This window comes from Nicotiana attenuata, unplaced genomic scaffold (assembly GCF_001879085.1).
Source record: "Nicotiana attenuata strain UT unplaced genomic scaffold, NIATTr2, whole genome shotgun sequence".
NCBI lineage: Eukaryota > Viridiplantae > Streptophyta > Magnoliopsida > Solanales > Solanaceae > Nicotiana > Nicotiana attenuata.
In genome coordinates, this window is record NW_017670360.1 from 417,549 (window position 1) to 426,932 (window position 9,384).

Below are 9,384 nucleotides of genomic sequence, written 5' to 3' on the forward strand. Positions count from 1 at the left end.
ACATAAATTCATGAAATATAATCAAAACCGAGTAGAAAATACTTACCCCAATCCTGAACGGAAAGCAAATGCTTAAAACGACCTATTGGGTCGGTACATTCTCCCCCACTTAAACATACGTTCGTCCTCAAACGTGCTAAGAGTAGTTCTAAAGCCGTCAAATCAATGTGCAACCTTACCATGCACATACCCGGGGGTGATCCCACATCACCCTAATCCATTCAAGTCTGTCAACTCAAGATAACCGAAGATTCTTCCTTCAACCTTAGCCCATAAACCTTGAAAACCAATTTCCAACATCCGAAATTTCGTACAAGTCCTGAATCTCGCATCTACACACTGTATATGTCTAAATAAGTTGTGTCAAGCCATAACCCAATATATAATCATATGATATACCACATAAGTCACATACTCATAGCAATAACTTGCGATCACAGTAGCTGCTCAAAAATAAACCTAGTACTGGTAATGAACCTCATTTCAAATAAAACTTCGTTAAAACCTTTGTACCCTACCGATGATGAAAGAAACATGCGGAAACTCATAACCACTCATCAGAGCAACAAGTCATAGAGCTCATTCGCCCAACTAGAACCGTAGCCCAAATTCTAAGCTGACTTTCGATATTACACTTCCAAACAGACCGTAATCAAATTCGATAACAATCACTTCAGGCCCAAAGACTTCATTAAATGCAAGCAACTAAACTGACATGCCACACCAATACAACCCAAAGCCACAAACCGTGCAATCCATGTACCAATAAGCAACAATTCAAATGTATTCAAACATGGAAAATGACTCAAATGAAAGAACCATCCTGCAAGTTCAACAGATACTACCACAGGTGCAATGCTAAGAATCTATCACACATAGTAGAACCAAGACACATTGATCTAGCACAAAGGATCATATCCCAATATAATTTCGCTGCAATGCGTGACACTATCCAAACACCGGTCCATATGAGATATCTCAAGCCAGAATGCTCAAAGATCAACAAGACACGCAATTCGACATCAAGTACATGAAGTGCATGACTATAACCATAAAGAAACGGATAGCACCATATACCATAAGCAGGAAAGACCATAACCAAGGAACAATCAACAATTCAACACCCCAATAACTATGTCGCATGAATTTTGCTACACGGCTCAGACAAAAATGCATCTAGTGTATAATTAGCAAACAGATCACCACCCATCGTAGCATAGAAGAGCAACGCATAGTACATATCAAAACATGAACAAGCTCAACTCTAACCGAATGACTTACCCCTCAATTAATACTAATCATGCTGCATCAACAAATCTGACCCGGTGTAGAATACACATCCTCATGTGCCCCCAAATCAACTCTAATCATCCCAGATAGATAAATAACCCTCCAAAAGTCCACAATGACCTAACCATAACACATACTGTTAGCTATCGAACTTTGGCCATACTTTCACAATTCGAAACCAAGGAACAATTTGCCTCTAAGAACTTACGGTCTCCAAATCCCTAAAATACCAGAATCACCGTATCCTATCCCAACTCGACCACTCAAGTGATTGACACATCCTTCATACACAATCATTCCACAAGAAATACTTCCATAATTCTTTCGTGCCACAAAGTAAAATATTAACACTAACAGTCGATCAACCAGGTGAGTACCACAATACTAATGAAGCCTCTATAAGTCATAACATAGTGCGCCTTCTGAAATGTGCACCCTTCTTAGGCAATACGGTAGTAATAGCGTTCATCTAATCATCTGAAATCTTCCATGCGGTCTAATAATTCATGACCTTCCCTTCAAAACTGAACCGTGACCTTGCACATGCAAATCTTATCCCACACGACGCACCACATCTATCATACCATAATAAGAAAACATGAGAACCACATTATTGAACCTAAATCACAAGTAGATTACATACTCGATTAGCTAGAAACCTTCCACCAGATCCTATTTAGGAGAAACTAACAACGCACAACAAACTCCCCATGCTTGTAGAAAATATCCACCCCAAACCGTGGTAGAAATCATCGAGAACTCTACGAGACCCATTTTCACATAACCAAGCTATCGGAAATGAATTCCTCGAACCCAACCAAGTCACGTAGGTCTACAAGCCCAAGTGTATTGCCACAAAACACGTGTAGAGAGTCGCCACATCATAAGAATTACCATACTGACCCAATCTACCACCAAGCCGTCCTATTTCTCTAAGTTCCTTCTGAATTGTCTTCAAGTTAATACTTTTCCTTGCCAGCACACTACGACCCTTAACGAAATCTTACCACAAGAGATCCTAGCATAAAACTATGTCACCCTGAAGCCTATTAACTACTGTATTCCCTCGTAAACACCCAAACTACCGAACCTGAGATACCCACTCTAAAGAGACCTTATTTGAATCTATTGTCGTTTCCTTAATCTCTCAGATACTAAAATATAGAATCCATAATGATACAGAAATACCGTGAGTACCGATACCATCCAATGCAAATCTCAGATCTTAGCCATATACAAATCCGAAAAATCCTCAACTGCCACATATGAATCTTAAACTCTTTACAACCTCCTCGAGATTCATCCACCCTATTCAAATATCAAATAAAACCGCCCAAACGAGCCGAACAATCTATGCTCCATTAGCACACCGGCATCCAAGGAAGTAATCCATGCCTCTAAGCAATCGAGTGAATACCTTTTCTTAGTACATTACATCTGTCACAAACAACAAACCTAAACCATGCCAAGACCTCTGTATATCTATAAGGTTTAATGCATCATGCATCCAAAAATTTCCTTGCTTAAGTCATCCTCAAAACAAACCTCTGCAAGTCGTAACCGATCCACAAGTATGCCTCACACCGAAACCAATATAGCACATAACTATGCAATCAAATTGTCGATGGCAGACTCCCCCACTTGGCTCAAAGACATAGAAAAAAACATCCGAAAACTCACAATACCCATACTCTGTTACTGCCATAATTTGCAGTGAGATTCAACTAAATTCTTCACAAGCTCATGCAACACAAAGTATAAAATACCTCAAATCATCTCCTAAGCTCGCATTCAACCTCGTGAGATTCAGGTCAACTTTCTCAACTAATCCATACTCAAATCGCAACGCATATAACCCATTGGTAGAAATAAATCGTCCACACAACAACATAACAATCATACATCCATAGTTTACCCCGTAGGTGATAACCCACCTGCTTAGCCTCATATTAGCATTACACTATGCCCTACAATTGCCACAACCATCATGTAATCACTTAACCTTTCTGAGTCTGAGCTCATCAACAAGACATAAGAATCTACTTTATCCAATAACTGGACAACATGAATCCTTCAACACGATCATAACTCGAGGTTGTACAACACAACGAGATAGAAATCAGGCATCCAATAGTCATTTTCACATCACAAGCAACCCTTCTCGTCACATCAAGCCATCTAAACACATCCCTCAGTCACCTCACATTCATCATATAGCTATCAAACCACTCACCAATCAATAAATTCTACTTCTAGGGACACTACCGGACATATGGGTTAAAATCACATGCTCATACAACCGAAACCACTGAGCCCAAGCTGCGGTCTGAACCTAGCCTCAAGTCCTCCAGACTGGCCCATCAGAAAAATGTAGAAAACATATCTCACACCTCATCTATGGAGTCACAGGGCGTTGACGCATAGATAATATCGAGCGATCACATACGCATACGAGTGAGTGGAAGGAATTCAAAGAGATACACTTCAAGCTGAATTAATGTTGCATGATGAGGAAAGAAAGATGGGAAGTTTATCCTAGATGTCCTGTAGCCTCTCGAAGATAGGAATGGACGTCATCATACCAATCCACAAGACTCTACTAGACACTTGCTCATGACTCGCAGAACCTATGAACCTAGAGCTCTGATACCAACTTGTGACGAGCCAAAAGTCTAACTAGTTGTTATGGCACCTAACTCAACCCGCTAGGTAAGCCAATTAACAATAATCCAATTCAAAATGATATTTACTGAGAAGATAAATGATGAAATATCTGAAGTTTTATACGACAAGCCAAGGACTGGTAGTACAAATCATGAGCTTCTAAGACTTAGAGTTTACAAAGCTGGTATCAAATAAATACATAATCTGTTCAAGTTATACATAAACAGATTTATAAATCAAAAGCTACCAAGAACATGAGGCAATTATAACCGGAACGCAGGTACATCTTGAATGCCAGCTCCTGCCATACACAACAATATCAACTCCAAAATCCGCACGCAAGGTGCAAAAGTTTAGTATGATTACAATTGACCCCATGTACTCAATAAGTAACAAACTTAACCTTAGGTTGAAAGTAGTGACGAGGTCGAAAAACAGTGAGGGTCCAACACCAATAGCCAAAAACAACTCGTAATAACATAATAAAATAAGTACAAGTAATAACTCAAAAGATATTATGCTCAGCTCGTTCACAGTTATGAAAAACTAGACATATTTTTCAGGTATAACAGTATAACCCAAATCTTTCACCGAAATTACCAAAATATGAGGGTATATGAGAAAACTGTAATTTTTCCCAAACTTTCAACAACAAATAAGATATTTCATTATCAGATAACATGAGAAAAGTACATCTCTATGCATACATGTCAATATGTATGTCAAGTCATCAATTATCATATACCGTCTAGCATGAGGAAAATACATCTCAATGCCTACATATTAAATGTACATGCCAGATCATGAATGTCACAAAACCGTATAACATGAGGAAAATACATCTCTATGCCTACATGCCAGTTATGCATGTCAAATGTAATGTATCACAATGATAATCCCAGGTACTCACACTCTTAGAGTACTCAATATCTCAAACTCCCACTCATCACACATAATCACTCAGCACTGTAAGGTACCTGCGCTCACTACTGGTATGTCAGACTCTGGAGGGGCGGATCTAGACCAAACGCTAATATAAAGCCAATATAGCCTACTATGATGTGCAGCCCGATCCCATAATAATAAATAGGCCGATAGATATCACTCCCAATCCGGCTCTCAGGATCCAACTCAGTTATCAATCCCTCAAGTCTCAAGGGCTCACAATCTCGTACCACTCAACCCAAACAATGATAACATGTGATGTAAGAATGAATGATGAATGGAGACTAAGAGATGATATGCAAATGAAGAATCATGACTGAATATATAATTACAGTTAGAGCAGATAACTCAAAATAATAGAGATAGCTTCATTAGGAGTAACGACACGATCGATCATTTTGTGTAATTGCACCCCGTAGCCCCTTTTATTGCTTCAAACATGTGTGTTTATGCTTTTATGACTTGAGGAGATTATTAGTTTCATTTCGGGAATCTTTCGGGTTGATTCAAACCCTTTATTCTTGACTGAGAAGTTTAAATTTGAAAATGTTGAACAAACTTTGACTTTTGTGAAAACGACCCCAGAACTCTGTTTTTATGACTCTGATAGCTTTGTATCATGATTTCGGACTTGGGCGTATGCCTGAAATTGATTTTGGAAGTCTGTAGATTGACTTGTGTTGATTTGCCAAAATATGGCCATTTAAGATTGAAAAGTTTGACTGTAGGTTGACTTTTAGCTATCAAGCTCAAAATTTGAATTTGGGACTTGGAATAGGTCCGTCATGGCATTTAGAACTTGTCTGCAAAATTTGGCGTTGTTTGGAGATTTGATAGGTTTCGGACGCTTAGTTGTAATTCTAGAATTTCTTAAACATTTCTTTGAAAAAGCATGCATTTACGTGTTTGATTCGTGGTTTTAGATGTTATTTTATATTTTGATTGTGCAAGCGAGTTTGTATGATGTTTTTAGACTTGTTTGTATATTTGGTTTGGAGCCCCAAGGGCTTGGGTGAGTTTCAGACACGTTCCGGAAGAGTTTTTGATTGGTAATTGTAGAAACTGAGCCAGGTGCTCGCATTTGCGAAGGCGACAAGTAATGGGCAGCTGTCGCAAATTCGACCTCACCTTCGCATTTGTGAATCCAGCAAAATTTGGTCATGTTCTTAATTGCGAACAATTTGTCCACTTTTGCGATATAACCCAGTTCGCAATTGCAAAGACTCTATCGTAATTGCGATATATGTTGAGTGTGTCACTGTTCGCAAATGCGAGCCCTGGTTCATGATTGCGAACGATGTGTCGCAAGTGCGATATCTGCAGCTGGTTAAAGGGTTGGGAGATGGGATTTTTGAACTCATTCTCACATTTTTAAACCCTAGACTCGGTAGGAGACGATTTGGGGAGTGGAGTTTTAGCTACAAACCTTAGGTAAGTGATTCTAATCTATTTGTAATCATATTCCATCAACACATCTTAGATTTTAACATCAAAATCATGTGAATCAAAGTAGAAATTTTGTGAAACTTTGCCATGTTTTTGAAAAATAAGAAATTGAGTTTTGAGAGTTGGTTTTGACTCAGATTTTTAAACTAATCACTCATATGAACTCGCGGGGTCATGGGTAGACGGCATCTACCATTAGACCTGGGTTTTGATCGGGTGAACCCTGAGTTGACTTTTTGGAAAAAGTGTAAAGATCGTAATTTTGCCTATTGCAATTGAATTCCCTAGCATTTTTAAGGATATTGAGTCGATTTTGGTTAGATTTGAGCCGTGTGGAGGCGGATTTTAAGGGAAAAGCTATTTTTAAGTGTTAAATTGGCCTAGTTGAGGTAAGTGTCTTGCCTAACTTCGTGTGAGGGAACTACCCCTTAGGATTGGTATTGTTTGATTCAATTATGCTAAGTGAATTTCGCATACGCAAGGTGGCGAGTGGGTATACGGGTTGTACGTAGTATTTGACCGGTTAAGGCTACTTAGACTATTTCCACGCTTTAATTGAAATGCCATATTATGTTATAAATTCTCATAGTCAGATTATCCTTAATTGTGTTAGACTATCCTTAAATGCCTTAGTTGACTTGTTTAGTATTTGTTCTACATCGTACTTGCTAAATTTCTCCCATGCTTTAGTTGAACTTGTTGTCTCCTTTATTGTTACATGTTATCTCTTCACTGTTAATTATCATCGTTGAAGTATTGTCCATGTTATCTATAACGACCCGACCGGTCATTATGAGCTCTAGAGCATCGTTTGGCAATTTGAGGCCATGATCAGCTTCACTTCAGGTGTTATGACTTGTACGCGTGGTCGGAATTGAATTTTCGGATTTTCGGAGTTGAATTGGAAAGAACATTCTCACTTCGAAAGCTTTAAGTTTGAAGAATTGACTAAGATTGGATTTTAGAGTAAACGACCTCGAAGCCGGGATTTGAAGGTTCCACCAGGTTCGTATGATGATTTCGGACTTGGGCATATGGCTGGATCGGGTTTTGGATGACTCGGGAGCGTTTTGGCGTCCATTGCGGACGTTGTCTTTTTGGAAGAATTTCATAAATTTGGGTTGAAGTGCATTTCAATTTCATTGATGTCCCTTTGGGATTCGTAGTCTGGGAATAGCTCTGTATGGTGATTCTGGTGTTGGGAGCGAGTCCGGATGTGAATTCGGAGGTCTGAAAGTCATTTTGGGGTCATTTGGCGAAAGTTAGAAATTTGAAGGTTTTTGAGAAGTTTGACCGGAAGTGGACTTTTTGATATCGGGGTCGAATTTCGATTCCAAAAGTTGGGGTAGGTCGTAATGTCGAATGTGACTTGTGTGCAAAATTATGAGGTCAATCGGACGTGATTTGATAGGTTTCGGCATCGAATGTAGAAGTTTGAAGTTTTAAAGTTCACTAAGCTTGAATTGAGTGCGATTCATGGTTTTAGCATTGTTTGATGTGATTTGAAGGCTCGACTAAGTTTGTTACTTGTTTTTGGACATGTTGGTATATTTGGTTAAGGTTTCGGGGGCCTCGGGTGGGTCCCGGATGGTTAACGGATCGAGTTTGGACTTAGATGAAGGGCTGAGGTAGCTGCCTTCTGGTATAACCGCACCTGCGAGGTCTGGGCTGTGGTGCGGAGCCGCAGAAGCGGCCAAGAAGGGCGCAGATGCAATTTTGGTGGTGAGGTGCTGAGACCGCAGATGAGGTCATCTCGCCGCAGAAGAGAGACCGCACCTGCGGAAGGAAGGCGCAGAAGCGGAGCGGGCAACTAGGGCATCTTCGCAAAAACGGATCATTTGCCGCTCCTGTGGAGCCGCAGAAGTGGTCAAGTAACCGCAGGTGCGAGGATCGCTGAGCAGTAAGGTTTCTTTAAAACGGGGATTTGGCCAATTTTCTTCCATTCTCTCTTGGTTGGACGATTTTTGGAGAGCTTCAAGTGGGGTTTTTTCATCATCTATGTCAAAGTAAGTTAATCCCGCCTCTTGTAAGTTAAATACATGTTTTTATTATGGATTCAAGCATGAAAATTTGTAGAAATTTGGGATTTTGAAAAAAGACGTAGAAATGTGTTTTCGGATTTTGACCAGGAATTTGGGCATGGAATTGATAATAAAGTATATATTTGAGTTCGTGGGATTATGGGTAAAGTTTATCTTAAAACATTTTCAGAATCCGGGCACGTGGGCCCGAGGGTGATTTTGTCAACCTTTCGAGCGGAGTTGGGAAATTGTTTAAATCAAATTGTTGTGAGTATTTGAGTATATTTTTATGGGTTTGTACCTTTATTGAATAGTTTTGGAGCGTTGGGCGCAGGTTTGAGTCGCCGTAAGGGCTTGGGAGCTGGTTATGAAGCCTCAGAGCGAGGTAATCTCCTTTTTAACCTTGTAAGAGGGAATTAACCCCATAGGTGAAATGATACAATATGTGATTCTATTTGTTGGGGCTACGTACGTACGAGGTGACGAGAGTCCGTGCATAGCTACTATTATGCTCAAGTCCGGGTAGTCAAGGACCCAAATGCATGCTATACTTGCGATATTTGAAACCTTATTGTCAATTTGAATTGCTTTAATCGTACCAAACTTGGTAAATGAATTTCTAAAGGTTAAACTTTGTCTTTCTTGACCAGCAAAAGGGGATTTACATTTCTTTGAATAATTGCTCCTTGATGAATTCTTGATTGACTGATTGATTGTGTTTCCCTTTTGTGGAACAGGCCGAACGCCTCGATAGATTAAATAGATGTATCTATGGTTCGCGCCGTTCGACCCTCTGGAAGTGCACAGATTAGATTTTATGTTGGATCGGTCCGTACGACCTCGACATGATTTGCGCATGACTTAATTGATTATTTTGGAATTATTGATAATTGATGTGTCCTCCTTGGCCGGAGATATAAATTGTTAAAAGATGAAAATAAATTAGAAATCTCCTATTAACAAAAGAATTATTTACTTGCTTCATGTTATTGAGCTTACAGTCATCTTATAAAATCCA